Consider the following 11418-nt stretch of genomic DNA (forward strand, 5'->3'; position numbering starts at 1 on the left):
CAGAGTGGGACAACACACAAGAGATAAGATCCCGAATAGAGCAAGCCCGGGGCGCCTTCGTTAAAATGAAGGCCGTGTTATGCAGCCGCGATATCGATTTAGCTTTGAGGATTCGCATTCTCAAATGCTATGTCTTTAGTGTGCTCATGTATGGGGCCGAATCGTGGACGCTGACCGAAACCATGTGCAGAAGACTGGAGGCTTTCGAAATGTGGACATACAGACGCATGCTGCGAGTCTCGTGGGTTGACAGAGTCCGAAATATAGACATATTAAATCAACTAAACAAACAAACATAAGTCATACACACTATCAAAAAGAGAAAACTAGAATATTTCGGACATATTCTACGCAACACAAAGTACCAAATACTCCAACTCATTATGCAGGGCAAGATAGATGGTAGGAGAGGCCCAGGCCGTCGCAGAACTTCCTGGTTGAAGAATCTGCGGCAGTGGTATGGTGTTAGCGGCAGGACACTTTTTAGAAGAGCGGTGGACAAAGTCCAGATTGCGCTGATGATCGCCAACGTTCGATAGGACAAGGCACGCTAAGAAGAAGAAGGTCTAGGGCAAATATATTTATGAAAATTTTAAAAAATCATTTTTGTGAGCTCATTTATATAAATAACCCCATACTGATATACATACCAAATTGTGCGTACGATTAAAAAAACAAACTTCTACGTCAAAAAAATCCAAAATGACCGTGTATTTTTGTTAACGTCATGTTTTGTTTCACAAAAAAAGTAGCTAAGAACTGCAAGAACTCAAGGTTGTCTCTTCACTAACAACAAACAAAATGAAACAGAGTGTAAAATTCATATAGTATACTTATCAACTAACTATACAACACTAACTAAATTTACTCAAGGGATTAAAACCACAAAAAGATCAAAATGTTAAACCAAGATGTCACTAAACAAACAGGAAATCCACGACACAAAAAAATAATAATAAATACAAATACTATAATAAAAAAAATCAATAAGTATGAGAAACAGAATTATATCACCAAATTCACCGTCTCAACATGTATCTCCAATTGAACACAAAAAACACGACATCGACGCTTCAAAAATTTTAGAAAACAAATTATATCGTAATATCAGTCTTTAAAATAAATTAAGGCATTCGTAAAAAAAATTATAACAATCACGTTTCAATCTAAAACAACAAACCCAAGTATATTTTCTTAAAAAAAATATCTAATTCAATTTCCCGATTTTTAAAAAATTACATATTTCTTAAAAAACAGATGAAGTACAGTCCCGATTATCCAAAATGAGAGAAGTTACAGCAGGTGAAAAAAATATTGCTTTCAAGTTGAGCGAGCACGAGCATTGTCTAGTAACACAACACATTTTCTGGGGTACTCTGTGCTCTTAAAAAAAACTACTTATGGTATTTGAGGCCAACATTTTGAAGTTCAAACCCGTTTCGTCACAAGTGTAGACCTGGTCTGGTTGCAGCACTTACACCATTGCGAGTTTTTTCTCTGGAACCGTACTTACGCTTACATCTAAATCATTTACTATATTTTTTTATAAATCACTCTTATCTAATACTTGAACCGCTTTAAGTTTTTCTTGCAAGCCGATAACAACGCCTACATTTATTGCCCTGACGGTGCATTTTGTGAAATATGTCCAAATAAAACTACTCTTCTTGAATAACAAACGTTATTATACACTTGGAGCGCTCTGAATTTTTGTTTTTTGATAGTTTATTTCGGATAAACCGGATTTCGGAAAATCGTGATTCGGATAATAATATATATAAGATTATAATTCTCGAGAGAAGTGGCATGAATTAAAAATACTTAATATTATATAAAGCAAACAAACAAAAACACTCTACCTAATTGTCGTAATAACGCCCATGCTACTTTAATTGATTAAATTGAAAAAATTTAAATGTCAGTGTAGTGGCGGTTACTGGGGCAATTGTACAAGTTATCCCCACTAATGATTATACTGTTGCTCTTGAGGGGAAATCTCGTCCTGACTTAAAATTTAAAATATATATAAATGCAGTAGACATGGGTGTTAATTGCAGTAGATATGGGCAGGTTAAGACTAATTGCATAGGAAATGCGCATAACTACACCTTCTTGATTAAACAATATCTAATAGACAAGCCTTACTTAAATATACTTCAATCTGATTCATCAAATTGTAGAATTGGCCGGTCAATTTTTTTGGTGTAAATTGAGCAAAATAATTTTATGTTAGGTCTAATTGCAGACGGAAGGTACCTAACTATACCTTTTTGATTAAACAGTAATATGCAAATCTTACTTGAAAATACTGCAATTTAATTTTTATACTCATAAATTTTCAAAATAATTGTTTACGGTAATTTAAGTTTTTGCTTTCGATTTTTTATCGAATTGAAACTTGACAAGGGTATAATAAAATAAGCATCACTAATATAAATAGATTATTCGGATATCAATCATGAACGGGTAGCAATGCACTTTTCAAAATGTGAATTATCTGTTTTATTTTTTTATGGGTCCCCTCTATCTTAAACTTGTCCTTTCATTAGCCTTTCTTTATGAGTCCCCAAAAAGCATATCATCTCACCTGTAGGTTTATCTACCGTCATAATGTTTGATGTTGTTCAGTTCCATTGGAAACATATGTGTAGGTAAAGAAGGTAAAATTTTTGAACCCTTATGGATTCTAAAGTTCCGGAATCCTCAAAAACTATTTAATTTTTCGGCATAAATTTTTGTCGGTCAAAATAGATAGATATTAATAAATATATTAAAAGGCACACTTAAAAGCAATCAGGAACAACCTGTTCATAAATATAAACCAATCAAAATTATAATTTTTTTCAATATGTTGTTACAATTAAAATAATAATAAAAAACACGTCTTTAAATCTCTGCATGGTTTGCTGAAATTCATGACGCGTTTCTACATTTCGTTTCTCGAAGGTATCTATCGTTCCCAATGCGCCATGGCCTCCTCTGCAACTTCCGCTTGTTTTAAAAATCTGGAAGCCCTCTGGTCAGTACCAAGGCTTTTTTATCACTAATTGCCTCCCAATACCAATTACACTTTAATTCCAAATATCCATGATTTCCGATGTTTTATTACGACCCAATTTACAAATTTACTATCTGTAATCAACCGATCATTAAGTGAATCGAAATTTGCCAATGAGGATTTAATTTTCTGTAAACGGTCATGTAATTTTTATGTTTACATTTACATATAAACCATATATTATATTCAGTGAAAGTACTAAAAAATAAATAAAAACGTTATCCTAATATTTAAGTATCCAAACTAATTCAACCACAAATGTAAAATAATTACTAACAATCACGTTCTAATGTAAAAGAACTGCTCCAAGTCTCCATCTATTTTCTTAAAAAAATTTCTATCTAAATCAATTTCCCAGCCTCAAAAATTACCCACGTAGTTTGATCGATTTGTAAAATCATATCACTAACACCAATTTCTGCCACCAATTAATTATTTTCAAAAATTACATATTTCTTATCAAACATATTTAAAACAAAAAAAAGTATAAAAACACAAAAATTTATCAAAAATAGATACGATATTATATACTCACACTTTGTCCAACAGCTTTTTGAATGAGTATTTCATTTTTATATTTTATGTATCTGTTATCAGAGTCAGTTGATCGAATATTTGTATGTAAAAATTGAAGTTCAAAATAATAGTATTATCTTAAGAAATATTTACAGGTCCTCTAATTCCGATTTTATGCAAAAACTAGGGAACAAAGTTTTCTGTTAGGAAAGAAAAAAATATTTGCAAATAAAAAGCTCTAATTGTCTTGATAATGCAGATGCTATTAATAATTTTTGTCTGTAACAACTTACCCAGCCCAGAACTTCTTAACTTTTATAAAAATACATTACACATTATTGATAGCATTGAAGTACAATTTAACTTTAGCTTAACTGACAAAATGGTTAACATAATTAACACTCTTAAGGCTAAAGTAACAGAAAGCGGCAGTATTAATATTACTTTAGTGCAACTTTGTTACCCCACGTACTTCTGGCTAAAATAAAAGAACCTACCGAGTTTGATCAATTGCATTCTAGAGAAAATAATGGATAAGCAAATAAGAGCATTTCTCAATAATTAGAGTATTTTGCCCTCGAAACAATTATGTTTTAGATATAGATATAATTGTAAAAGCGTTTTTGCGTTACATAGGATTCAGTGAAGTGTCGTGTAAATATGTATCATACTTTGGCCTTTGTTTGTTAACAAAGGAGTACCGCAGCGTTGTATTTTAGTTTAACTTCTTTTTGCGATTTTTACATTCAGGTTTTACCATTTTGTGATCATCATCTTTTTGCCGATGACACTGAGAAGTGCTTTTATGAAGGAAGTAACAGTATTCTGATTTCAGTAGCTTTTACGATTCTATCACTTAATATATGCTAGTACTTAATCCTAATAAATCCGCCTGTTTTAAAAATTTGGAAGCCCTCTTACGATGGGCACAGGCTTAGTGAACCAAATTTTCGCATGACGTAAAATTTGTCACTGAGAGCTGCCCGTCTATCTCAAAATATCAAATATATGTTTGGTTGGGTTTATCCCCATATGCTAAATGAGCTTCTTGTCTATTCACACGATAATCTTTTATAATGTGACTACAAGCTTTTTGGGACATTTGTTCCAGTTATGCCCGTTTTCTTTGCAATTAAAACATTTTCCGTTCGCCTTTTTCCCAGATATGTGCTTGTCATTATAGGGTTTTTTAGATTTATGTATTGGTATTGCTTTCGATAGCAAAATTTTTTCTCTTATCGACTTATTGCTATACAGTTGCAGAGTTGACAAATTTTCGGCATAGAGAGCTTTAGGCGTTTGATACCGTCCAGCCCTAGCACCAGTCTGGATATTTGGTTCGTTTATTCCATCAATAACACACAAGACTGCATCTCGTTCTGTAATACGACAGCCATAATTTATGAATTTTTACAAAAAATTAACATTTTTCGCAGATAGATCTTGGTGTTTAGGAAAAGTATCAACTAATAAATATTTCCATTCGGTCCATGTATAATTATAAGATGTCAGATTATCATACCCCCCTCCTTGCCACTCCGGGTAATCTATTTTACATGACAAATATATTCATAGGCTCATCCCAGTTTTCTAACTCTGCTAGTTGTTCAATTTTGTAAACTCGTTTAGTACTACTTAAAGCTGGATTACTTAGGGCAAATTCCGGTACGCGATCAGGTTTAATATAGGAATTGGTGGGCAACGCGAGGCCTGTCCGAATCCTGCGGTGATAATTTTTCCATTAAAGAATCCACCAATTGAGCTTGTTGAAATACGAGGTTCATCGCTCGCCGCGTTGCGTGACGAAGTCGGCGGTGGAGCAAAACTCGTCCGAATTATCCGACGTCGTTCTATGGCGTCGCGTAGCCATATTATAATATAAATCAAATAATCTGTCCAATAGGCTGTTAAACACACGCATACAGTATGTAAATGCGTTTGACAATTTAATTACTTTTTTTTATTTTAATGTTTACAATCGAGGTGCAGATAATCATTTGTGCGTGTGTTTGTGATGCTGGGTAAATAAAAATTAAATGTCAATTATTTGACAGCTTTCAATTTTGTTCATTGTTGGTAAAAAATAATTTTGGTTAGTTTTTTACTTGAATTGTCCTTATAAATCCATTGATTAACGAAAGACAAATCAAACTATTAACTGTAAAGCTAATTATTCTAATAAAAAGTATATATATATATATATATATATATATATATATATATATATATATATATATATATATATATATATATATATATATATATATATATATATATATAATTTATTGTTGATAAAAAATAAGCCATTTAAAGCTGATGGAGTTTTCAAATAGAGAATTAGCAGATATTCATTTTGTATACGGCATTTGCAATGGCAGAGCTGGGGAGGCGGTACAAGAGTATCGTAGGAGGTTTCCTAATCGTCGAGTTTTTATTAATGCATATAGGCATTTAGTCGAGCATGGATCATTTGAACGTAATCGTGGACAGGGGAGACCGTGGAAGATGCACTGAATTTAAATGAAGATGACCCAATAAGAAGTATTCGAACTGTTTCCATTCTTTCGGGAATACCCCGATTAGCAGTAAGTAATATCATTTGTTTTTTAATTTACAATTTCACCACTGCTATTGTTACATTAATTCAGCGGCGGATCCAGAATTTCGTTTTAGGGGTAGGGGGCATTTCGTTCAAGGGGAGATATTTTTGGATGATTTGTAATGCATCAGCATTAAGGCTAATTTCAAAATAAGCGTCGCCGGTTCAGGCGGCGCGGCGCTTCAAAATCATGATTAATGAATTAAATGATACCGTTCACATATCTTTTCAACGTTTTGAAACTATTTTTTACCAACAATGAACAAAATTGAAAGCTGTCAAATAATTGACATTTAATTTTTATTTACACAGCAACACAAACAAATGAAACGCGTCATTAACTCACTAATGATAATCTGCACCTCGATTGTAAACGTTAAAATAATTTGTAATTAAATTTTCAAAAGCATTTTTCTCGAAAATGGTGTGTTCTAGCGAGGTGCAACAAGGAAAACAGATTTTCAAATTGAGCAGTCCAAATTAACGAAAATTCGACAAACAAAAAATTTGGGGCAAATTTTTCACACGCCTCCCCTGTGTTATCCACCCCTGAAGACAATCCAATAGGTACTAAGTTTTAGTTTGTTAAATAGAGCCGCAAAGGTTTAGTAACTGTACGTGTTTCAAAAATATTTACAAAAAATCGCCATGACCTCTTTAAATTTAACAGCCTGTATGTTAAAAACTAAGACGTTTTGGACCCTAGGTTATATGAACATTTATCCTTATTTTGGGTCACAGAATACGTGGTTAATGTATTTGCGGCAATTTTTTTATTTTATTGTTTTTTCATTTTGATCCTTATTATTATAGTTCTGTAGGTATATGGCTCCTTTTCAATAATTATTGGGCATTCACTTAATGGTACTGGAAAGATCTATTTTTCCATTAACTTTTTTAGCATTTTTTTGTTTTAAATGAAATCATTGTTACAGCATTTTACTTATCAAAATAAAACAAAAATTTGTTTTAGACAACGACATAACACACAGGAATATTCAGTTATCTATTTTTTTTACAGACTTTTTTTGCTTACTAATAATTTTTATATAATAGATATAATTATTTTTCATCACTATACAGGGTGATTCGTGGTGGATGGTAGAATAAAAATTATTTATAGAAGTTCCTTTTTCGCAGGTAATACAAAATTGAACTCCACCATCGTGATCTTGGAAATTATAAGGGAAACAAGTGTTGTTAAACTAGAGCAACATTGGTAATTTCAGTCCTTAACAATATGTGGTTTAGATATTTTTAACATTCCAAGTAGTTTCGGAAATACTTGAGAAAATCTTAAAAGTTGATAAGCTGCAGCCCTGTCACATGATCTTATTGTATCAATCCTATATACTGTGATGGCTTTAGATTTTAGTTTTTTACTATGCTGTACTTTTGGATCCCATGATCTAAGAAAACTATGTCAAATAAAAAGTACTTTGTTACGGGGTTGCGGTACGACCAGACGTATTCTTTTTTAACCTCTCCTCTAAGTAAAATAGAAGTTAAACAATAAAATAACAAGCCCCTATACAAAAGCACTTGGCACTTATTTTCAGTTAGCATTAGTTATTTTCCCTCATCCAAAGCATACAAGAATTTTTAACTCTAAAGATGGTTTGCTTGGTTATGTTGAATTGATATATAATAAATACATTTCATTTTTGATAACAAATAAAAAAATCGCCAAATTAAAGTTGTTTATAAATTAACTTCCTTTCCTTTTGCATCGAAATTTAATCCACGATTCATAAAATTAATAAAAAAACGGTTTCACAGTACAGTAAATAGGAGATGCATTTTTTTTGGTGGCCAACCCTGTGGCGCACCCATTGTTCTGATTTGAGTTTGTAACTTTTTACAATCTCGAAAATGGATTTAAATTTGCAACAAAGAATTTGTATAAAATTTTGCGTTAAAAATGGATTTAATTGTGCGCGAACGCTACAAATGTTGTAAAAGTGTTTTGCAACGATTCTCTAAAGCAAATGATCGTTTACCAGTGCCACGAGTGGTTCAAAAGGGGCGTGAGACAGTCAAAGATGATGAACGCAATGGCAAAGTAGGTAGAATGGTAGAAGGCCAGAGACTAAACAAAGAGTATTATTTGTGCGATATGAGTGAGACATTTGCGTGATGAAAGAGACCAGAATTGGGGCTAGAAAACTCGCGGATTTTGCACCCTGATAACATACCGTCGCACAATGCCATCATTATTCGTATTTTTTTGACAAAGAACAACAAATACTATCGCACACCCCCCGAATTCGTTTCCCTGTAACTTCTTTCTGCTGAATCGAGTCAAAAAACCATTACGGGAAACGCGTTTCGGCAGCCTAGAGAAAGAAATGGAAAAATGGCAGGAAGCACTAATGGACATACCAAAAACCAAATATAAAAAATGTGTTGAGGAATGTGTTGCAGTCGATGGGGATTAGTTTGAAGGTGACAGTATAGATTTAGATGGATAAAACATATTTTTAATTTTCCGAATAAATTCAGGGGACTTTGTTGTTTCTAGTATTGTTTTCAGTCTTAGGAATTGGATATCATTGTACATGTGTCGTCAACTGCCATTTTATTTAATGGTAGACATGCGGTTTCAGAAAATGCCAATCCGAGAGGTGATCTACAAATTTATAAACCAAATGTACTTTTTTTATTGTGGTATTGGGGAAAAGTATAAAATCCTTAAGGTTTAATTAATTAATCTCTTGTTTTGTTGTTTTGTTCCATATTGGTAAAATTAATACCATCATTAAGTAAATATATAGCTGGCTATTTGTATTTGTCTTTTAGGGTTTTAAATTGAGGGTTTGACACTTTAGCCATCTACATAGCCTCGTGCATAGTTGCTGGGCATCGGTACATAGCGTGATACAAAGTTCATCGGAATTGTGTGCTGTTCTGGGAAACTTAAGTCCGCCGATACAGAAACCTGCGAAGGTAAGCCATATCTTTTTTTTCTTCACCAATTTAATGTGTTGATAATAAATTCCCTAACAAAATTTATGTAAGCTGGTGTAATAATTGAAAATACTTTTTCTGTACCAAAGATTTCAATTTAATTTAAATTTTTTGTATATCAAAAATTATTTCATTTGCACTTTCCAAGCTGATTATACTGAAAAAAAGTTGTAGTCTTATTCCACATATTGAGGCTGTACTATATTGTTTATTTCTCATCGCTAATTGATGCAGACAATTTGGCCATGTGGTTACACGATTATGTGTCTTAGTGGGGAACTCTGCCTCCGTCATTCAGATTGCCTGTATTACGGTATATTTTGCTGCCTTTATATATCAAAGTTTCGATATCGACATATATACAGGGTGTTTAAAAATAGATGCGAAAAATTTAGTTTCTATATAAAAAAATTAAATGTAGGTCGAATGTCAAAAAAAAATAAATAAAAATACAAATAATTTTTGTTCGGTGTTGTGTGTTGTCCAACGGTATTTGTACTAACATTTATGATAATCTTCCAAACAATTATGTTTCAAAAATAATTTATAATCAAACATAAGCTGTGATTAGGTATACCATTTAGATATGCTTGTGTATAAGTACAAACTTTAAAGAATCAAAGAATTTGAATTTGTTCTCCATTACTTAAAATACATTTCTGCATTAGTGTAATTAATCATTATTGAATTAAAACTTTTTATTATTAAACAATTGAAGGATTAGATAATCAGTTTGAATTAGTGCTATTTTTTATTTAAACTAACTAAGTATTGTCAAATGAAACAGTAATAAGAAACGCCATAGGAAGTGACTATAATTTTTTTGATTATATTTTTTTATTTGTGGACAGTGAGCGTTATGAAAATATTCCAGAAGACAAAAGTTTCTATATAAAACATAAAATTAACAAAATAAGTTTTTCTTTGGTGCTATATATTTTCTTCTTTTAGATAAAACATAAAAACAACGTTTATATAACCAACTACCCTCTATTTTACACATAGAATTACCCCCTTAAGTTTTTCTTCTTTGTTTTGAAACACCATAAATACAGGGCAATTGACGCTATGGCCAAATGGTTTTCAAAAAATTTTGCTTATGGGATGCTTAAATTTCTATTATGGTATTTTTTAAAACCCATTCAAGCAATAAGTGACCTCATCTGAATAAACATAAACTTGGGAAATTTGAATTTAAATGAGATTAACCTACTCACTCACCATTGCGAAGTTCCTGCATGAAAATAACATTAACTCTAAAACTTAGAAGTTACAAATCCCCATGAACAGGTTACTTGAAAACATTGATATTTTCAGTAATAGTTATGGTTTTCCGAATGCTGCTCACATGCTTAACGCATATATTAATTTCCATTTGACATTTACAAGATAGGTAACTCTACTCCTACTTTCCACTATTCATCTGCATTGGGTTTAAATTATTCTAATATTCTCTTTCGGTTTAAGTAAATCTAACCATGTTTTAAGTTTCACATGCATAAGGAGTGGTTCTGTAGCTAAACAGGAAATTAACTATTAACTGATCTTTTGATCAAGACGAAGATTTTTGTAGTAAAAAAAGTGTTTCTTTTTTTTGCGGTTTGCACTTGTCTTTTCCGCAAGAGTGATATGGTGGAGAATTTAAAACTTGATATCAATCATATGACAAAATTTAAAAATGCTTCCTTCTTGTAACAATGTTCCTATGAAGCGCATTTCTTCGTTTTGAAAATGACTGGTATATTGTCACTTGTTATTTTACTGGTCATTGCGATTCTAGATGTTTTAAGTTCGAGGATTATCTGGATATATTGTCCTATCGCTGAAATTTGTACCTGCATGCCACATTACATCAATTTTCTCTTGGAGAATTTTCATGATTCTCAGGTTATAACGTTCTCCGTCAGTTTAGCATTTAGTGTGCTTTTGGTATCCGTTATTCCTGGTCAATATTTTGTACGATTACCTTGATTACACCTGTATTTTTGTGTAAAACTTGTTGCATTCTGATTTTTTCCATTGTTTACTGTAATCATACGTCAAGCTTCCAAATGTCACCGGCCGGAGTCGTTACTGGCGCAGTTGCCAGATTGTGGAATAGTCTCTAAGGTTTCTCGCGAAGAATAATAATTCCTTATGTTAAAATTAATTCGTTTTCAGTGTTTGGGTAATGTAACTCGATAGAACGTTTCTGGTCTTTATTACTTGTTTAGTGTTACGTTTTGCTCCGCATTCTCGGTTGTTGTGATTGATACATTGATTTGCTGGTTGATTTGGC

This window comes from Cylas formicarius, unplaced genomic scaffold (genome assembly GCF_029955315.1).
Source record: "Cylas formicarius isolate icCylForm1 unplaced genomic scaffold, icCylForm1.1 PGA_scaffold_2__14_contigs__length_35257938, whole genome shotgun sequence".
In the NCBI taxonomy this organism is placed as follows: domain Eukaryota; kingdom Metazoa; phylum Arthropoda; class Insecta; order Coleoptera; family Brentidae; genus Cylas; species Cylas formicarius.